Genomic DNA, 22,375 nt, shown 5'->3' with positions numbered 1-22,375 from the left:
AGAGTTATCGGCTCCCTCATTGGGGTCTATCAGTCAGGCCACGTGTTGGGAGTTTTTTTTCTGCTGCAATGGAGGGTCTAGTATTACATCAATGGCATAAAAGAGACTTTATTCATTGAAAGCATCCAAAATAGAAATGTTGCTGTAAAAGTAATTAGACTTGAATTTAAAAGGATCAGTTCCTCATTAAGGGTTTCCTCAAAGGCTTTTTACAAGCTTACAGCTCAACTCTAATCTCTAGTGTCAGCTGTGCAAAGGAGCAATGCACAGATGCATATTCACATCCTAAGAAGTGTGTGCACTGGTTTCACCAAAAAAGCACAGCAAGGATTTCACCGTACACAAATATAAATACATGCTTCTCACCACCAGCAGCCCATCCCCCACACCAGAAATGTAGACCCAGGAGATCAAAGTCAACTCTTATAAAACCCAGAAGAAAACTCTATAGTCATGATTAGAATTACAATTGGTTATTCTCTAGCTGCCTGAAATGTCAACGGAAACCCTTAATTAATAAGTTAGTTATTAAGATCATTCATTGTAATTCCCTCTCAGTAATTTTCGGTTGTTTACCGTGTATCTAGCTCTGTTTTAGGTTTCAGGATACAAAGATATGTAGGACACATTCCTGCCCTCCCAGAACTCAGTCTCAAGCAGGGTTTCTCAAACTGTGTCTGCACCGCCTCACACATGCAACTAAGCGAAGTAAAGCTGCAAACTATGAAGCAGCAGGTTTTGTTTTCAGATTCCTAGGACCACTAAATTGGATTTTTTTTTTTTTTTTCTGAGATGGAATCTCACTCTATCACCCAGGCTGGAGTGCAGTGGCATGAACTTGGCTCACTGCAATCTCTGTCTCCCAAGTTCAAGCAATTCTCCTGCCTCAGCCCCCTAAGTAGCTGGGATTACAAGCACCTGCCACCATGCCGGTTAATTTTTGTATTTTTAGACGGGTTTTGTCATGTTGGCCAAGCTGGTCTTGAACTCCCCACCTCAGGTGATCCACCCACCTCGGCCTCCCAAAGTGCTGGGAATACTGGCATGAGCCACTGGGCCCAGCCTGAATTGGAATCTTAATCCAAACCTCAAAATACAGACTCAGGAATCTTTTTGCAAGTCCTCCAGGTGACTTTTATGTACACAGAAGTTAAGTCATAGACACTGTAATTTCAAAGCATTTGTAAATAATTTGTGAATGCCAAATCCCAGGCTTTTTATTGCAAACCCATCTCTTAAGGGAACGGAAACAACCTGCTTCATTCTACATGAGATCTTCATAGGGTGCTGCAGAATCAAACCTCTCCAGTTGATTACGTAGACCTCCCATGGTTCTCCCTTGTCTCAGTGAGTCTCTACACCTCCCATGCCCCACAAGGCCCACCACAAGCCCCCAACTTATCTATGGGGGAGGAGGGAACTCGCTGATGTAAGTGAGTTAAAAGGCATGTTGGAATCATACCTGGGTTTGAATCCTAGCACTTTCCCTTATTGGTTGTGAAACCACAGGCAAGTTATTGGGCCTTCTGTTCCTCCGTGAAATGAAGATACTAATACTACGCTCGGGCATAGGAGCATGAGGGTTGATGAAATAATGCATACAGAGAGCGTATACATGGTTTCGCATACAGTGAGCATGTATTAAGTGTTGGTACCATGGTTACCAAAGTCCTAGGCGGAACTCTTTTGGGCTAATGGCTCAGAGCGCTCCAAAAAAAACCTCACAAAGTTCATGTGAGGCTAGCCTTTTCACTGAAAGAGCCTCAAAAGTCATAAAAATGTAGGCACCTAAATGTAGGCATGAATGAACAATGGTATACTTCTAAACTGTGATGTGAAGCTTGCAAATTATAAGATTGTATAATTTGTGGCTGGGTGAGGGAGGGTAAGCAATGGTTGATATTTAAAGTAAATATTTTTAATTGAATTTATAGAACACACAGATAGACTGCACTTAAAGCAAGCCAGATATATAAAAATCTGAACTTGTTATGCATGTCTTTATCAAAGGGGACAGACCTTCAGCTCCCTAAAACATTTATGGTTTTATTTACAAAATCTTTACCCAAACACAACATTTCAGGAGGGCATCTATTACAAAGTTCAAATAGGGTTGCTAGATTTCGCAAATCAAAATGCAGGACACCCAGTTAAATTTGAATTTCAGATAAAGTTTTTTTCTTTCAGTGTCATTATGTCCTATGAAGTATTTGGCAATCCTTACTGCAAAGCATGATTGTTTTTCACTTAAGTTCATGACTTCAGTTCAGTATTCTTAGTAAGCTTGATGTTAGGAAAAGAGAAACTGACTGGAAGTAAACTTATCACGAATCAGGTAAATTAACAAAGTTTTAAGTGCTATGAGAAATTAATTAAACTGGCTCAATCACAGGGATTAAACCAAACCCGAGCTTTTCATCAAATGTTAAGAAGTTCAAATTTCCCTGTATGCCTGGAGAAATTTCTGCTATAATCAGAGTGTTCTAGAGTGCTGTGTTAGTCCTAGAGGAATAAAGGGAGGAAAAGCTAACTTAAGAGAAATCGGTTATTAAGACTAGAAGCCAAGGTTCATCGTGTAATCTGGGTTCGAGGTTCAAAGTTGCTTTCCCAGTGTAGAAACACTGACCCAGGGCTCCTTGCTGCTGTGTGATAACTAACACCCCAGTGTATGTTTTCTTTCGTTCCTTTAATTTCCTCTAACCCCAGAGTGGGTAAATGCTTTTTCTCTGAGTTAAAATATTCTTCGATGTACACATGCACAAAAAAAACCCTCATTTTGGCAGTACCAAATAGTTTCCATGGTGAAAAGTTAAGTAGTTATTTGGACATTTTCTACTCTTAAATAAGCTTTGCATACGGCAGGGCAATGTGGGTGGGGTGAAAAAAATCAAGAACTTTTCAGGACCCTGCACTGTATTTAAAAAAAAAAAAAAAAAAACAATGCTCACACCTGTAGTCCCAGCACTTTGGGAGGTCAAGGCAGAAGGATCACTTGAGACCAGGAGTTCAAGATCACCCTGGGCAACACAGCGAGACCCCATCGCTACAGTTTTTTTTTTGCTTGTTTGTTTTTTGTTTTTTTGAGATTAAGTCTCACTCTGTCACCCAGGCTGGAGTGCAGTGGCACCATCTTGACTCACTGCAACCTCTGCCTCCCAGGTTCAAGCAATTCTCCTGCCTCCTGAGCAGCTGGGATCACAGGCACGCACCACCACGCCTGGCTAATTTTTGTATTTTTAGTAGAGACGGGGTTTCACCATGTTGGTCAGGCTGATCTCAAGCTCCTGACCTCATGATCTGCCCACCTCAGCCTCCCAAAGCCTTGGGATTACAGGCATGGGCCACCACACCCAGCCTACAAAACAATTTTTCAAACTAGCTGGGTGTGGTGGCATACACCTGTAGTCCCACCTACTTGGGAGGTTGAGGTGGGAGGATGACTTGAGCCCAGAAGGCAAGGCTGCAGTGAGCCGTAATTGCACTACCTGCACTCCAGCCTGCGCAACAGAGTAAGATCCTGTCTCAGAAAGAAAAAAAATTCTTCTGCTACTGATGTTCATGCTGGTACATTTTATTTCCTCCTAAATTAGTAGGTCGCACAAGTTAAGAAATTATTCCCTGGAAATGAAACTACTCCAGTAATCAAAGGAAATTAGATAGGGCAGTAACAGGCAGGGCATTAAACTCGAGATCAGAAGGCCTGGTTTATGTGCCTACCTCACCACTCACAGGTCGGCAAATCGATTTCTCTCTCTGGACCTCTTTTTCCTCATCGGCAAAATATATGTTCCCTAAAGACCTTTTGCAGGCTGGAATTCCATGATTCTCAGTCCATTTATTTTAACTCATATCTCTCATCTTTTACAGTAACATTTTGAAAAAAATCCTCGCAATCCCTGTTTCTGGAAGCCTGCTTTGTGGAAAACACGCACACCTCTCTCACCCCATTCTGAGGATGAATTCACATTCTCTTTAGAGACCACTTGGAAAACAAGTGTCAGGCAGCTCAAGAGACACACACTAGCCACATGTCCAAAGGCAGAAAAGGGCTTTAAACGACTATCACCGTCAAAGAAGGAGCTAGAATGCCAGAGAAGCGGAGCATCAGAAGAGCTGCTGTTACAATTCTGGCTTCAGAAACTGAAAACTGCTTAAGGTTCAAAATCCTAAGTTCATGATTATCTGAAGGAAGGGCAGGGAAACAGAGTCCTATGACAAATCGTAGGGAAAAGAGGTTGGCCATGGAGACATGGGGAAACACTTATGGCTGCCTTCTTAACTTACAGGGTCTGCTACACGCTCACCACCACTCTCCCCTCACTCCCAGCTCAGAATCCAAGGCCAGTCACCTCTGAGACCACCTCTAGGTGCCCCAGCTCCAGGTGAGTGACAGGAGAGAGGCTGGTGCTCAGCTCCGGGGGCCCTTCCTGCTGCATCCCTGACACCCTCCATGTCTGTAGCAATATGATGAATAAAAGACTTCTAGCAACATAAAGCAAAAGCAGGCTTTTCACCCTCAAACTCCTGAACAAAATCACTTTCAGAAGTGCCAGCTCTGATAAACAGCATGTCTTTTGAGTTATTTCTTTAAGCATGGTTACGACTGCCTGATTCACATAGCGACTGGCAACCAATCTCCAAAGGAGCTGGTGAACAATCTCTAGCCTTGGTGTTACTATGCCCCCTCTATTTCCATACAGATGTCCATATCCTCCTAAACCACTGTTAAGAACAGTGAGAGCTTCCTTTTTTAAGGAAAATCTGGCAGCAGCAGAATAGGCACAAAGAAAAAATAAAAGAAAACAGTAAAAATTAGGGTCTTCTAGGGCTGGTAACCCTGGTAGATACCGCTGTATTATAGTTTCTGTGCCTAAGGAACTAAACAGACACAGGGCAAAGTCGTTACGTGGTTTCTTTTTAGGAAGATTTCCAACCAGTATGATGGAGGGAAGATTAAAAGTCTCTGTGCTGAAAGAGGTGAGCATCAGCTGTTTGACAATGCATGCCTGGGAACTGAGCTGGGGGTTCATTGATGGCGTGAAAGTACTTGGTCCCCTTCTGCCAGCCTGGACAATAAAATGTGGTGAATCTGCACACAATGAAATTTTGTTCTTCTGCCTATGGATTCATTACTGGCTTTATGAAAAGACACTCAGTATTTCTGAATTGTCAGGGCTTACCCCAGAAAAAGCTAAAGGAAAAGCTCTTCACAGGAGGCCCAGAGAAGATGGTAGCTGCCGGTGAATAAAAAGCATTTCTGCCAGAGCCCAGAGAAGTGGCTCATTTAACTCTTTACATTAAAAAAAAATTTTTTTTTTATCCTCCTATCATCCAGCTCAGCTTTTAAATCTATTTGGAAGAGTTTTTTCCCCAGGAATTCTTCAAGCTTTTATGCAGTTCAAAATCTTTGAAAATTTTCAGTATGTTTCCTATTTTTCATTTTTAATGTCCGACCAAGATGCTACTGATGTTCCTGCCTCGAGTTTAGCTTGTCTTTTGGGTTACTATCATTTTCACTTTCATTGTCACTTTCTGAGAGGTAAATATTTGCAGAGGAAATCAAGAAACCTCATAAAAATCTCTGGATCACTATAAAAAGGGAACCAAGTCTCTGATAAAATTTGGTTTTTGTTACTGGGAAGGAGATCTCTTGTGCTTTAGGAATCTTTGGATTTTTTTCCTATGCATAAAGGTACCTACAGCATCACTGAGAAGTGAGTTTACCCATTCCCTGCCCTCATGGTCAATGCTATAGCACAGCTGGAACAATGCTGATGTAACAGCCCTCGCCCAGGGAATAAAAGACAATGTGGCTGATGGAGAGTGTGCCCATGGTTCCCAGGATGACGGCAAGAGACAGATGTGTGCCCATAGATGTTTCTCAATGTGATGTCTGTATTACTTGCAAGGCTAAATGTTACAGCCTTGTGAAAGAAAAAAAAAAAAATCCGCTCTCCTCATCTCTCCCTGCTGGCCCATTTGGTGGGGGCTATAGATTCCCAGCTGTCTGGCAGCTGTTATTCTGCTTGTTTACAAATTCATCAGCTTTTAAGCAAGGTTCCACGGTGCCAGAGCTTCCTATAAGGCCGCTCTTGAGGCGCCCCCCAAAGCAGGGGCTGTGTAGCCGTTCCCTGCTATGCCAAGGGATGGCCAATGAAGCATGGAAGCAATATGGAAGGCTGCCACGGCTCCAGACCATTTCAAAACTACATCCCTGAGCCTGCTGCGCCTCGATTAAAATATGCTGCGGCCTTGGGACTTCCCTACTAGGCAGGAATCAGACTCTCCAGCCCCAGCTCCGCCAAGTGTTTGATCTGCAGTCATGGATTGTTAGGTGCCTGCCATACCACTAAATCTTAGCTTGTCTCTATCATGGAGGTGAAAGTAGCAGAAAGTTACACAGAGAACAGTCCTTTAAGTGTCTGCTATTGTGTTTGATGGTTTGTTGTCTTTATGCAAAGTTCCCAAGGTAGGGAAGTGTGATGGGAAGATAAAGCAGCTGCAGGGAGGGAGAACAGGCTTTGGGATCAGCTGGGGGTGGGCTAGAATCCCAGCTCTCCCAGTTACTGGCCATGGAACCTTGAATTCCATCCTTAACCTTCACCTGTAAATTCAAAGATGAGCTCTTCTGAGGATGTAATTTAAAAGCACATGTAACGCAATGGTTCTTGACAGGTGATCCCTGGACCAACAGCTTCAGCCTACCTGGGAACTTGCTGAAAATGCAGATTCTCAGGTCCCACCCCAGACCTGTTGAATCCAAAACTATGAGTGAGGATGGAGCCCAGCGATCTGTATTTTAACAAGTCCTCCCAGTGATGCTGATATAGTTTGAGAAGCACTAATAGAAGGCCTCTAGAACAGTGCCTGGAGAACAATCCTTGTAGCTCATCCTTGTAGAGATTCTAAGCACATGTTTGAGGGATTATTGACTTGGAGCCTGTCAACTGAGCACATTGCTGGGCCCCAATAGCATCACCACTCTCAGGCTTAGAATTCAGCCATGACTGTGCGTGCCCCCTTGTCAATTTGTACTCGGTATAAACCAGATAATGCACAGGTCTGAATTATATGTAAGTGTATAGCAGAATGGCTGAAAGTGACCTTAAGGGGCAGCTTTCCAGACTCTGCCCACTCTCCCCCTCTCATCCACAGTCAAACCTTCTCTATGCCAAGTGTAGGGAAGCTCTCCTGGCCATGGGGAGACAGAGGGGATGCAGCCAGCGCCTCTGAGGCAGCAAATGTGAAAATTCCAAGGTTCTGTGGGAAGCTGCGTGACTGACTCCTTCTCTTCACATTGGAAGGAAAGACGAGCCCTGAGCTGAAGCCACCAATGCTTGCCATTTTTTTGTTAGTTATTTAGTTTGTCTTTCCTTTTTTTTTGTTTTTGGCTGTAAGTTTTAAAATAATTTTTTTATCCTTTTGATGAGACTGATATCCATGTTTTGTCATGGATGCCTGGAGGGCAGAGAACATTATGTGAGAAATCTGTGATATGCTGACTCCAATAAAACATTCTCTGGGCTGGGGACTCATCCAGACATTGAGGGTGCTGGACCCTGCCTGGATCGACGGGTGTGGAAGGAAGGCTTCTTGATAAGTTATCCCAGGGTGTATGAAACCTGTTTTTCCTGGAAAAAAATTTATAAAGAAGATACCAAGTTCCTCCAGACAAGGGATATCCAAGACTTTTGTTAATGGAAGAAAACAAAACAAGTCTGCTTGGAGGTGATAAAGGCAGAAAATCACATGCGGCAAATATGAAAAGGTCAAGTACCAGGTGTATTTGTCTGTTCTCACACTGCTATTAACGCCATTCCGGGACTGGGTAATTTATAAAGGAAAGAGGTTTAATTGACTCACAGTTCGGCATGGCTGGGGAGGCCTCAGGAAACTTGCAAACACGTCTTTGACAACATGGCAACAGCAAAGTGCCGAGCAAAAGGGGCAAAGCCTCTTATAAAACCATCAGATCTCATGAGAACTCCCTCACTATCACGAGAACAACGAGAGGGCAACCCCCACGATTCAATTACCTCCCGCCAGGCCCCTCCCACAACATGTGGGGATTATAGGAACTGCAATCCAAGATTCGATCTGGGTGGGGACACAGCCAAACCACATCATCAGGCCAGAGGAAGACAGTGCACATCACAGATGTGGCCTGGAACCACGAGCCAAGAAATGTCACCAAATAGAGTAACAAAATAATCCATTTAACACAAATTGAACATCAAACAGCAGTCATCCATTCACTAAACAAATGTTAATTGAGTGCACACTCTGTCCTAGGCCCCTGCTGTGCCCTGAGCACACACGCAACTGGAGACACACTGGACAGTCAATGAGGACCACGAGAGCACAGGCGTCCTCGGGAGAGCCCGGAGGCGGCGATTCAAAGCTGTGGTCTGAAAGATCAGGGTCCCTTAACCAGGGATGCTGACAGGCTGGACATATAGGTGTCCTGGTGCAGGTCTGGACCCAAGAGGGAAACAGAGCAAGGCACCTCAGGGATGTGGAGAGAATTGAATGGCCATGGAGTTGATAGACCAAGTGAGGGGACCAAGCGGTGAAATACGCAGGGACCAGCCTGGAGGGCTCCCAGGCACGCTTAGGGGCTGGCGGCGTGTCCCAGGGACTCTGAGCAGCCACTGAAGGTTTGTGAGCTCTGAGCCAACTGCACCAGCACAGGTCAGCATGGCAGTGACAGACCAGGCCATGGATTCAGAACCAGATGTGAACCTGAATTCTATCACTTCTTAGCTTATATCCTTGTCTCCATGTCTTTATGCTTCATTTCCCTCGTCTTATAAAAGGGGAGTTTCACTATCTCATAGGGTTTCAGTAAGGAATAAACGGCATAAACATACTTAAAGGCTTAGTGGCCTGGCGTGGTGACTCACACATGTAATCCAGTACTCTGTGAAGCCAAGGCAGATGGATCAACTGAGGTCAGGAGTTCGAGACCAGCCTGGCCAACATGGTGAAACCCTGTGTCTCTACTAAAAATACAAAAATTAGCTGGGTGTGGTGGCACACACTTGAAATCCCAGCTACTCAGGAGGCTGAGGCAGTAGAATCACTTGAACCTGGAAGGTGGAGGTTGCAGTGAGCAAAGATAACGACACTGCATTCCAGCCTGGGCAACAGAGCGAGACTCCGTCTAAAAAAAAGGCTTAACGTAGTGTTCAGAACATAAACATGTAATACATATTGGCAACTATTTTTACTACTGTATCAGGGCAAATATCAACATAGGGGTGACATAAGCTTTGCCCCTCCCCCTGCCCATTAGTGAGAATTCTACCAGCCCAATTTCCCCTCTTCTTTCTTTTTTCAGCAGAAGATTCTTGCTTGCTGGGGTTAGAGCTAACCAAGTCATCTAGTCTATCCTAGGAGGTGTTGAGGCTAGGACCCTGGTGCAGGGGTGTGGAAGGAAGGCTGTTCGGGGGGTGTAAAGCCTGCCTATCTGGAAAAACAGCAGCTATTGAGTTCTCCAGAAAAGGAGTATCTTAGCTTTTCTTTTTTTTAATGTTAAAAAAAAAATGGTCTTCTTTGGTGAAGATGGAGGGAAGGAGGAGAGAAAAGCAACAAGGAGCTCAGATGGGGGAGGAGTCGGGGACGTTTGTGTCAGGCTGGGGAACAGCTGGGGGTGAAAGAAAAGTGGGTGGGAGGGCAGAGGAAATTCAATTGAGAGTTACATTTGGACTCCTTTTAAGTGTTTTTCTAAAGATGTAAGAATAAAATTCCCCTGTAATTAGTTTGGCTCTTATCCTGTGTTTCTTTCAAGTTGACTCTACATAGAGGCTGAGCCGCACAGACTCCTCCTCCAGGATTTGGTAGAGTTATAGTATTAATGTTGAAAATGGGTATATGAATACCTACCCTCCGGGGCTATTCTTAGGATTAGATGTGGTAATGCAGGTTGTATCCATCAGCTTTCAATAGATTATGCTGCAAACAACCCTCAAATCACAGTGGCTTATAACAACAAAGGTCTCTGTCCCGCTCCTGTTCCATGTTCACTGTGGTTTGGCTGCCTGTCTGTTCTCTGGGAACCAGAGGAACCCGCCCCTATCTGCATCAGGCAGGGCTGGTGTGGAGGGAAGAAAAGCAGAACTGTGGTGGCTCTTGCAGCTTCTACTCAGAAGCATGTCACTTCCAATTCCATTGCATTGGCCAAGCAAGTCACACATGTTGTCAACAGGGTGGGGCACATTATGGCCCCACTGGGAGGGGCAGCAAAGACTCGGGAACAAGAACGAATCTGCCACAGGCATGAAGTGCTTAGGACAGCACCTGGCACGTGGGAAGCCCTCAACAAATGATTGCAATCATTCGTATCCATCTGCATAATGGGAATCACAACAGCATCAGTCTCTCAGCGAGTTTGAGGACGGAGGGCGTTGATAAGCCTTAGCACAGGGCCTGGCACCTTTGAAGCTGCTCAAGAAAAAGCAGCTGTTGGTTAGTTTTTACAAGAACAGGGACTCCCGGGGACCAGGACAGGCAGTGAGAGAAGGCTGAGGCAAGGAAGCATGTGGTGATCTGAAGCTATAGAGGATATTTGGTCCCCATGGGAAAGGATGCTCCTGTCTTGGGGTTGTGGGGGATCAGAGGCCAGAGCATGACCCCAGAGAGCCAAGGGCTGTAATGGAGCAGGAAATGCCAATCACTCTCCCACTTGGCTGTACAACCTGAAGCCCACCTGCAGAACAACAGAGACCTTGCTTTTTATCCAGCCTTTCCTGGGCTGCAAGGCCAAGCCGCAGCTCCAGCAGGAAGCGTCTGCTGCCTGCGTCAAGGCCCAGCTGCCAAGGCATCTGCTCCCTGCTCTTGGGCATTGCAGCTGGCAAGTGACATCCCTCCCTTTCTGCACACCAGAGAGGTAACTTCAGGCCTCCCAAACCCCAAATGCATGTCATCCTCCATGTGAGGCCAGCAAGGCTGCTCTCCCAGCCAGGAAGGCAGGGCCAGGGTAGAAGGGGGGCCTGGGTACCACAGGCTTTCAACAGAAATAGATTTAGAACAGGTTTGTTTGGAGAGCGTCCCTCCCACTCTCTTACCCCCATCTCTACCATCTTCCACCACACAGCTCTTCACAGAGATTCTCACCCCCTCCCCAGTACCGCTTCCCTCTTCATTATTCCATCAGCAAATGCTTATTGGAAGCTCTCCACATGGCAGGCATGTGCCAGGTGCCAGGGATAGAGCAGCAAACGTGTCTTACCTCTGTGCAGCTTATGCTCCAATGTGGGAGAAAGCGCGAATGCAGGGGAAGACATAAAACAGTTCCAGTTGGGCAATGGTGAGTGCTCAGCTTAACAGGAGGGCGTGCAACTGTAGTGTGCAGCACAGAAGGTCTCTCTGGACCGATGCAGTAAAGACCTAAAGGAACAAGCAAGCCCAAAGGCAAGGATAAGGAATTAGATAAAGAGCCAGGGGCCATGGTAGCTGCTGCAAAGCAGTTTATTCAAGGTTTCCTCTTCCCCCCAGTTAATCCTCCCCTTCTCAAAAGGATTCAGATTAGGGAAGCAGCCGGGGAACTCCCTCTTGGACTCTGTCTCTGGAGCCATGCTCCGCACTTCTCAGGCGGGTCAGTGGATGGTGAGGCAAGAGGGTCTTGAGTTCAAATCCTGATTCTGCTCCATTTATCAACTGTAATGGCCATCTACATCCCTGAGACTCGCTGCCAGTAGTCCCAGGACAAGCTAGCCACTTCCTGCGCCTCTGCCTGGGGTTTTCTTTGGCTCCAGAAATGCATCTGGTCCTCCCCCAGGACAAACTGGAAGTGTTGGGGAGTGCCCCTTATGCAATCATGAAGACCCCACGCTCCCCTTGGCGGTCCGTTTTTGCATAGTCACAGCAGGTCCTCAGCAGTACAAAGCCCAGGTCCCACAGTATAACACACCTCACTAGCTTTCCTCTCATCCTGGGCTAACACTCACATCCCCATTCCCTCCCAAATAAGCTACCTGCAACTAAATCTTTGTTCATCTGCTCTGGGGGAAACCCAAATTAAGATGCCAGCCATGAGAATCTGAGAAAATGCTGTAAACTCTCTGAGCCTGTTTTTTCATCTGTATCATGGAGACCACAAAGAGTAATGAATAGTCGTCAGTGAGCACGGAGGAGGGAATGAGTCAAGAGGGGTGAACAGTTCAGCATGAACGGGTTGAACTGTAAGGCAGCTAGCCTTGTACTTAGCACAGATGGGCAGACAGTAACCCCTCTGAGAATCAAATGCCACGATGGATGTGAATTCACGCTGCAAAGTACAGGCAATGCCACAGATGCACACAGGTTGCCCTGCATGGGGTTAAGAGCATGAGGTCCACAGTCAGAACACCTGAGTTAAATTCCATATTCCGCCTAGTAGCAGCAGGGTGACCATAGGCAATGATGTAGTTTGGATATTTGTCCCCACCCAAATCCCATGTCAACTTGGAATTCCCAGTGCTGGAGGTGGGACCTGGTGGGAGGTGTTTGGATCATGGGGGCAGATCCCTCATGGCTTGATGTTGGCTTCATGATAGTGAGTTTCTGTTGAGATCTGGTCATTTAAAAGTGTGTGGCACCTCCTCTCCACCCTCTCTCTCTTGCTCCTGCTCTGGCCAAGTGACATGTCTGGTCCCCTTCCACCTCTGCCATGATTTGAAGCTTCCTGAGACCCTCTCAGAAGCCGAGCAGATGCCAGCACCATGCTTCCTGTACAGCTGCAGAAACATGAGCCAATTCAACCTCTTTTCTTTATACATTACTGGCTCTCAGGTATTTCTTTATAGCAACGCAAGAACAGCCTAACACAGGCGACTTACTTCACCTCCCTCCGCCTTGGTTTCTTAATTGGTCAAAGAGAAATGATAATATTTTATAACACTAATCCCATTCAGTTATCATGAAGATTAAATAAATGAACGCATGTAGTGCACCTAGAACTGTCCATCTTCATAACAAGAACCACATAAGTATTTGTTGTTATTTATAGTATTGTTATCATCGGCTTGTTTACATTCATTTCAGTATTACATTATTTTTATGCTGTGCTGAAAATGCAACAGTCTTTTACCTACCACTCCCGATGTCTCTCTCCAGCTGCCTGCTCCAACAGACTCTACAGTTTGTCAACATGAGTTTTTTAATTGCATAAATAATTCATGAATACATTCTGATTGAAAGAGTTAAGCAGTATATAGAACAAAGCTTCTAAGCTCCTTCAACATTTGCCCCCTACTCCCCTCCCACTGTCAACAATGTGGGGTCCCCTCCTAGCTCCCTTTCATATACTGGCATATTTACGTATACACTTTTTTTTACAGTAATATACTAAATTTGCATTCCAATTGTTATTCAATTTGCTATTTCCCTTCAACCATATTTTGTAGATTTTTTTCCTATGATGATACAATAAGCCTGCTTCATTCCTTTAATTCTTCAGAATGGATATATCCCAATTTGGTTCAACAAATCCCCTATTGGCATTCACGTGGTTTCTAATTTTCCCCCTTTTAAAACTGCACTACAATCAACATCTTTGTGCACACATCTTCACACAGGCAAATGAGTATTTCTTAGGGTGGATTCCAGGAAGTGGATTTGCTGGGTCAAATGGTGTGTGAATTTTTTGTTTTGCTGAATACTGCCAAATTGCCTTCCAATTTAAACTTCTACCAGCTTTGGGGGAAGGTTTTGGTTTATTTATTTATTTTTGTTTGAAACAGGGGTTTGTTTTTATTTAAAGGAGGGGTGTTCTTAAGACAGTTGGTCTCAGCAGAGGGAAGTATCATGTTTTTCCCTGACAACCAGAAATAGGAATCTGTTCTTTTCTTTCTGGAGATCCAACATCCCAACTGTACAACCCCTGCCCCTCCATCCACGCTTCTCTTTCCCAAACCACACACACACACGGAGTCAGAAACTATAATGAGGAAGAATCATCTTCCCCCAATATGTTGCTGACTTAATTTGAGATGTTATTCACACTAAAGTGTGAGAAGTTAGGCCTCTTCCACTATAGCTACCATAGAGTTTGCCTTTCTGAGTAGGGGCCAATGATTGCCTGCTCAACATTCCTGCCTCCTTAGATAAAGAACCTTAAACGGTTGGAGATACAAGACACCTTAATAACTACAGAACTACATTTCCCAGCTTGCATTGCAGGTGTGGCAGTCAAAGAACCTTAAGTGAAAGCTGATGGGGGTCTTCTGGGAAATGTTCCACAAAGGAAACTGACTCCCTTGGGAAGTAAGCCCTTTGCTTGCCCCTCCCACCTCCCTACCTGGAAATGGGGGTGATTTTGATCATGTTCAACCATACCAGTGGACATCAGCCTTAGGACTGAGCAATCTTGGAGGGTCCTGCTGGAGATTGTGTTAACTCTTTAGTTGCTCAATCTTGGAGATGATCAGGGACGCCAAGCAGCAGTGGCTCTTTGCCCAGCGGTTCAGAAATACGTTGATGTTAAAACAACGAATTGGCCAAACCTATGCATTCTGGGTGAATACCAGCCCTACCTGAGACAAAGATGTGATGGCTGGGGACATCTGGAGTCCAGCTGTCACATACGACCATGAGGTAATCACCAAGCTGGAAGCCAGGCACTAAGGATGATGAACAAGACAAAGCCTTGTCCTGTGATGAACATGGGCCATCACACTTGCCTTCTAGATTTCTTTTCCAGAAAGCCACAAGGCTTCAACTGAATCAGTTGCTGGCATTCTGTCTTCACTGTTTTGGTCCATTATGACTGAAAAAACTTAAATCCACACATTTTGTGGCCAAAAGGGCAGCTCTCAGTCTACAAACTTGGAACTGCTTTGACGGTTCCCTTGAAGAACGCTTCACCACCCTGTATCCTTCTCTAAACAAATTCCCATTTGCCAATTTCCCTGTTATATTTATCATCAGACCTTTGCACAGTTCTCCAGTCAGGGCCTGACACTCTCTTCTGGATATTGTTTTATTAATCCAAATAAAAAATTTGGTTAATTTTTGAAGTCACCATGCACTCCGCTGGCTCCAAGATACCAGCCCTGACTCCTGCAGGCAGCAAAGCTCCCACACATGCAAATTATAGTTCTTCTAACACATGATTCAGAAATGCAAAGGCCCCCCATGTCTAACTTTGCATCCATTATAAAACAGAACGTGGAGTTTTCTATAAAGATGTCCAGTTCAAGCTTGTTTCTAATAGAGAAAAAGTAGAAATGATCTGTGTCCCACAATAGGGAATTAATTTTAAAAATAAGTCTATCCATCCATCCAATGGACTACCCAGCAGCTATTCAAGTATAATGATATAAAATAAAAACTTGTCAGTAATGTTTAAAATATTTTAAGTGAAGTTTGTATTATATGATTCATTTTGTAAAAATAATGTATAAATATATGTTTATGTATTTATATGTATTTGCACAAATGCATAAAGTTCATACCAGAGGGCTGTTAAATGCCAAAATTCTTTTTAGTGGTTATCTCTGAATTTATGGGTGATTTTAAATTTTCTCCTTTGTGATTTTGTATATATTTCTAATTTTCTAAAATACATATTTTTATAATCCGAAAAATAATACAAATATCTCTATATCTGTTGATATCATCATCTATGCCTATCAATCTATATATCTTTTTAATAACTGGGGGATAAGTGAAGGATTAGCTAATAAGAAAACCCCAGTCTAGAGCTTTAAGTGTTTTGGGTGATTCTTCCGTGGTTTTTTGTTGTTGTTGTTTTGTTTTGGTTTTGGTTTTGTTTTTGTTTTTGTTTTTTTTGAGACAGTCTCACCCTATTGCCCTGGCTGGAGTGAAATGGGGCGATCTGGGCTCACTGCAACCTCCGCCTCCCGGATGCAAGTGATTATCCTGTCTCAGCCTCCTGAGTAGCTGGGATTACAGGTGCCTGACACCACACCAGGCTAATTTTTTGTATTTTTAGTAGAGGCGGGGTTTTGCCATATTGGCCAGGCTGGTCTCGAACTCCTGACCTCGTGATCTGCCCGCCTCGAACTCCCAAAGTGCTGGGATTACAAGCGTGAGCCACCGCGCCTGAACTTAAATCCATTATCCAAAGCCCAGGCTGCCTGGGTTTTAGAAACCTAACCTTGCTGAACTTCCCTCTGTTTCCTGAGCTGCATCACACGCTCCAGTAATGTGCCCCGAATAACAAGCCATCCAGTTCCTCACAAACAAAGGCTAGAAGAGGTCACTGGATGACCTTCCACATCTGGGACGGTCGGTGGCCAGGTCCGGAGTGTCTCCTCCCCCTCCTCATCTCCTCCTGCAGCTTCCCTCCCACGGACTTGGCACCAGCCTCCACCTCTGCCCCAGATCCTTCCGCTCCCCTCCCCAGGGAAAATGTGTCCTGCCAGCTCTTGCCCCACCAAATGAAGAACGAGGACTTTGCTGCTGTCCCATGCTGGGAGGTTTGCTCCTGCAACCGACCCTCCCTTGAGGCCTCAGACCAAGGCTGTCTCGGCCCAGCCCTGGAACTCGGCCTCAGCTTTTAAAACAGGAGCGGGCTGCCTGATGCACCCTTGCAGCTGCCTCTGAGTGTAGCACCCCAGTTCTCAGGCCCAGACCTGTCTCCTCCTGTCCTTTCTGGTTGTGGGTGGCAGAGGCCAGGCAGCGTTTTGTGGTGGGAGCACTGGAGGAGTCGAGGGGAAGCAGGATCTTCCCGTTAGTTCTCAGCCCTGAGCTGAGCAGGTTGCCTCCGATCAGCCCCCTCTGGGCTGGAAGGCCTTAGCCCAACCCTCCCACCTGCTCAAGGGCCCCGTAACTGCCTGCAGCTCTCGCAGCCTCGCCTACGCCTGCGTTCAGCCTGGGAGAAGCCGAAATCCTCCTCTGCAGACCATCACTAGGGGTGACACAGCAACCTCACAGCCTAGGGTCTAACACATTTAAAACATGAAAGCGGCCGGGCGCGATGGCTCAAGCCTGTAATCCCAGCACTTTGGGAGGCCGAGGTGGGTGGATCACGAGGTCAAGAGATCGAGACCATCCTGGTCAACATGGTGAAACCCCGTCTCTACTAAAAATACAAAAAATTAGCTGGGCATGGTGGCAAGTGCCTGTAATCCCAGCTACTCAGGAGGCTGAGGCAGGAGAATTGCCTGAACCCAGGAGGTGGAGGTTGCAGTGAGCCGAGATCGCGCCATTGCACTCCAGCCTGGGTAACAAGAGCAAAACTCCATCTCAAAAAAAAAAAAAAATGAAAGCCTGCTCCGTTTAACTTCAGGTGAAAGAGCCCTCTGCCTCTCTCTCCCCTGTCTTTTCTACCAACGGTTTTGTTTTTTTTTTTTAATAAACAATTCTCCTGCCTCAGCCTCCCAAGTAGCTGGGAATACAGGCACCCGCCACCACACCCAGCTAATTTTGTATTTTTAGTAGAGACAGGGTTTTACCATGTTGGTCAGGCTTGTGGTCTCCAACTCCCAACCTTAGGTGATCCACCCACCTTAGCCACCCAAAGTGCTGGGATTACAGGAGTGAGCCACCACGCCCGGTGACTTATGTCTTGTTTTTTTTGTTTGTTTGTTTGTTTGTTTTTGAGTGAATAAAACCAGAAAAAAATGATCCAATTGTGTAGTTATAAGTAAACTGAGTTGCTCACTTGGAGATTAACATACTTGTGCCTGCCCTCTCCCACCCTCCAACTCATGTGCCTCCCTGAGGGAATCAGGCAGAAGGCGCATGAGCAGCCCCTAGACGGGCTTTTCCAGGCCTTCTCCAAACTGCCCGACAGCCCTTGCCCTGGGTGGTCATGAGCAGGCATTCCCGCAGGAGAGCCCACGGGCCGTGCGTCCAGGAGAGGGCTGCGGCCTGCAGAGCTATGCTCCTGTGGGACCAGGAAGGCCAGACCAACCAGCCTGCCCGAGAAGTGCGGAAGGGAAGGCCTTTGTGTCCACCGTGACCACCACTAGCACCTTCTAGAACTCCCACAAAAGAGGACTAAATCATCCACAAACTGATTCCCCACCCCACAATGTCATCCCTGTTACCCAGGCTACACAATCATCACAGCCGAAAAAAGAACACTCCTGAGGACAAGCGAAAAGTATGCCCAGAACATAAATGTTTGCAGAAAGCATGCTGGAATCCAGAGACTGCCAACAAATCAGGGATCAGACGCTCCTCACAAAAAGAACCTGAAACTCACACCCTACTTACAGAGGGCAGTTTGATCCCCTCAGTAGCTGACAGCACCAGCAGGCTTAGCCACGCTGGCTGAGTGAGATGCTGGCGGCACTCTCCCTCTGCCTAAGGGAGCACGCGTTCAGCAAACATTAACTTTTCTGTGCCTCTGTTTCCTCATCTCTAAGCTGGGTAACATAAAAATAGCAACTACTCCATAGGATTGCTGTGAGAATTAGGTGTGATACTGTACACATAAAGCACCTAAAGTCAGTGCATTTGCACGCTGCAAGTGTTCAACGATATTAGTTGTTTTCAGAAGGCATGATTTTGATCCCTGCCTATACTACACTCTCCTAATATTCTGAGAGTATTTTAGTCATCTCTCTGAACTTTGTTTGCCTTCTATAAAGTGGAAGCATTTTCCATTCAGCCTCACTAGACTGCTATGACAAGTAAATCAAAGAAAATCAGTGAGCATGCTCTGCCCACCCCCTCCCTTCTTTATATAACTTACATCTCTTCCAGTGCCTGGTATATAAATGCCCGTTGAATGAATGAATATAAAACTCTATGATATGGTGGCTATTTAACTGCTTGCTGAACATACAGATTAAAGTTGAAGTACTTTTGAGTGGCTTCAGGAATGGTAGCTCAGCAGATGGGATGGTTTCAACGGAGATTACAGACAGCAACCACCCTTGGTTCCGTCTGCTGCTTCCTTTTTTTTTCTTTTTTAGGAATGTGGTCTGTTACAATCAAACACATCTCAGCAACTTTGAATGTTTGGATCTTGCCTCCCAGCATCCTCTGGACCTAAGGTCACCTTCTTTGTTCATCTAATAGCTGAGCAAAGATACACTGCAGCCACCAGATGATCTCTGCCTCATTCCAGAATCAGGATCAACTTTGAAACAATTAGCAAGTGCCCCTTAGTTCTGGAGGACTCGGAGTCTACTTCAGCTCCAGTTTAGCTTTTTCCAAGGTGGTGCCCTAACTTCGTACCTGCATTTCTTCTTCTTAGCCAATCTCATTTTAAACAGTTGTCCATTTTAATGGCCCTGGGCCAACAGCCTGCCAAAAACTAAAAATAAAGATAAAATAGCAGGAGGAGGAAAAAGAGGAGGAAATGAAGAAGAAAAGGGAGAAGAGGAAAAGAAAGAAGAAGGGGGAGAAAGAGGAGGAGAAGGGATGGAAGGGAAGGAGGAGGAGGAAAAAGAGGAAGAGGAGAAGGTGCAGGAGGAGGGAAATGAGAGGGAGAAAAGGAGGAGGAGGAGGAGAAGGAGGAAAACAGAAGGAGTAGGAAAGAAGAACAATCGTGTTTTGATTGTGTGGATTCGTCAGAAACCATTAACACTGAAGTAGGCATGTCTCAGCTTGCCCTCTTGGAACTCTGGAACGAAGCAAATCCCCTCGTGGGCTCTACTCGAGCACGTTAATTCTAACAAGATGAAGTTGCTGTTCCAGTAATTCACTTCAAGAAAACTTTCCTGGAAAGCTACACTTTCCCCATAAGAATCCACTGCTTTATTAAGGTGCTTACGATTATGGGGACTTGGCATGAAGGCATGCCAAAGGCATCACTTATTTTCTGGCCAGGCCCTGCTTGCTATGTGGGCTCACGAGACAGGGCCGAGCAGGACCAGAGGGAGCGTGTGACCAGGTGTGTCTCCAGTCCTTCCCTGGTCTCCTTCCCCTTTTGAAAACTGAGATGATAGTACCTGCCCAGGAATTCCACAAGGGTCGATAAGATCACGTGTGTGAAACGGCTGTGAACTCCTTAGAGAAATGGTGTTCTTTAAATATCATTTCATTATCAGGTATGATTTTTAAATCTGTGCTTGTATAACCAAACAACAATACTTGAGGGCCATCTCTAACCCTATTAGCCAGTGTTCCCTAGAAGGGCACCCACCCTCGGTTATTTTTTCCTTCCCCTCTGAGCAGCCTGCAAAGAAAAAGACCGTAAAAAAGGAAAGGACACAAATCCATGGTACACCTCCTGTGTCGGCGGGTATAAGGCTAGGCTCTTTATGAAAATCATCTCATTTAATCTTCACAGCACCGGGTGTGAAAGGGATTATCATCATTATATCCCTGAAGAAATAGGCTCAGAAAGGTTAGACGCTAACCCAGGTATTCCTGGCTTGCTCTTTCTATTCAACAGTGCCACTGCCCCTCAAAGACCTCTAAAAAGATTCTCCTACACCATCACATTTGAGAGCTGCTGGCAAGGATCTGGTTAATGAACCAGGTTAACGAATCATAAATACTGGGGGCTCATTATTCCGAACGATGACCATTGCTAATCAGATTACAATCTCATTTAAACACAAGTCCTGAACCCATTTTTTTTCAACAGAGTTTAGTCTAGTTGAGTGAATGACTTGTCTGCCAGCCACTCTTAACCGAGTTCTGACCTGCCTTCCGCTGACTGGCAATAAACCCATCTAATCCTTCCTGGACTTTGCACCCTGTGGATAGGTAGATGGAGTCAGACAGTGGGGAAAAGCACCCAGTGATGGAAAGTTGTTTCGACACCTTGCCTCTCTCCTCCCTCATCTCACACACTACTTCTTTAGTTTCCCACCGACCTTCAATCGCTTTCTTTCTTATTCCACACATTCTACAAACATCAGGGATCCTTGTTCAAGCTCACACAGATGTGTGCTTCAATCCAAGACCCAGATCCTTCGGCACGTTCCTTAACTTCTCTCAGTCTCACTTTCTCCATCTGAAAAATGTGGGAGAACAGGGTTGCTGTGAAGAGTCAATAGATAATATATCCATAAAAGGTACTTAGCATAGTGCCTGCACATATAAATAGTAGCTGCATATTATTTTTTTTCAAAAGTCACTGAGGGACAATGACTATGATCCCTCAAATTCAAACTCCTAATTGTGGTTTAAGCTCCTCAACAGTTACACCTATTTCTTGTATGTATTTATTGTTTCATACATCAAATATTTACTGAAGATCTACCACATACCCAGCCAGGACAATGTATACCATAGATGCAAACCCTGCACCCATTATGTATTAGTTTGTTTTCACACTGCTTTATAAAGACACTACCTGAGACTGGGTGATTTATAAACAAAGGAAGTTTAATTGATTCAGTTCCATATGACTGGGAAGGCCTTAGGAAACTTACAATCATGGTGGAAGGGGAAGCAGGCACCTTCTTCACAAGACAGCAGGAGCGAGTGTGAGCTCAGGGAAAGAGCCTCTTATAAAACCATCAGATCTCATGAGAACTCAGTCACTATCAGGAAAACAGCACGGGGAAATCGCCCCCATGATCCAATCACCTCCCTCCCTCGACACACAGGGATTACAGTTGCAGATGAGATTTGGGTGGGGACACAGAGCCAAACCATATCGTGGTATCTACACTACAGCAGACAGAAAAAAAAAACCCAACAAACAAATCGACACAGACTAAAAGGAGATTTGAGAAGGAGCCACACAGATATGAGAAAGGGAGGGCCAGGAAAAGAATGAGGCTTGCGCAAAGGCCGTGAGGCTAACAGGCACCCGGCAGGCTTCAACCACAAGGGCAGTGGCCATTCTGGCTGGAGGAGGGAGGCGGGACAGAGGGACATGAGGTCAGGCAGAGCAGACATTTGCCTTGGGTACAAAATTAAAGGGCAGGTCGAGTGCTGTGGCTCATGCCTATAATCCCAACACTTTGGGAGGCCGAGGTGGGTAGATCACCTGAGGTCAGGAGTTCAAGACTAGCCTGGCCAACATAGCAAAACCCTGTCTCTACTAAAAATACAAAAAATTAGCCAGGTATGGTGGCACATACCTGTAATCCAGCTACTCAGGAGTCTGAGGCAGGAGAATGGCTCAAACCTGGGAGGTAGATGTTGCAGTAAGCCAAGATTGTGCCACTGCACTCCAGCTCCAACCTGGGTAACAGAGTAAGACTTTGTCTCAAAAAAAAAAAAAAAATTAAGGGGCAGCAAAAAGCTCAGTAGTCAAGATGAATAATATGTAATTGCAATATTTTTAAGATATTTGTACAAAAAATCATGATCTGTATGCTGTAGAGAATAATAAAATCTTGAATTTTAAAAAATCATGATCAAACATCAACATTTTAGATAAAGCCAGGATCAGCAGGAGTGATTCTCCCTTTTGCCTCAGGCTCTGCTATGGCCCAGCACAGGGTCCATCCTGAGAACAGAGAGGCCCTTACATTTTGCACCTGGAGCCAGTGCCTCACTTGCCTCACCCTCG

At 45.4% G+C, this 22,375-nt stretch overlaps 1 protein-coding gene across 5 annotated transcripts in view; it reads right to left on the bottom strand.

Moving 5' to 3' along the window:
• The window catches only part of LOC141581653 (uncharacterized), a 527,576-nt gene extending 505,470 nt beyond the window's left edge, over positions 1–22,106 (bottom strand). For 2 of the 5 annotated variants that reach the window (XR_012514420.1, XM_074387809.1), the window contains exons 1-2: positions 20,724–22,106; positions 11,231–11,388 (exon numbers count right to left, since the gene is read on the bottom strand). The gene's annotated coding sequence lies outside the window, so the exon portion shown is untranslated. The remainder of the gene's footprint in view (positions 1–11,230; positions 11,389–20,723) is intronic. The other 3 variants (XM_074387811.1, XM_074387812.1, XM_074387810.1) reach the window with 3 other exon arrangements.
• Between the last annotated feature and the right edge of the window lie 269 nt (positions 22,107–22,375).

The sequence above is a fragment of the Saimiri boliviensis genome, chromosome 16 (assembly GCF_048565385.1).
Source record: "Saimiri boliviensis isolate mSaiBol1 chromosome 16, mSaiBol1.pri, whole genome shotgun sequence".
NCBI lineage: Eukaryota > Metazoa > Chordata > Mammalia > Primates > Cebidae > Saimiri > Saimiri boliviensis.
This window is presented reverse-complemented; position numbering and strand designations above follow the sequence as displayed.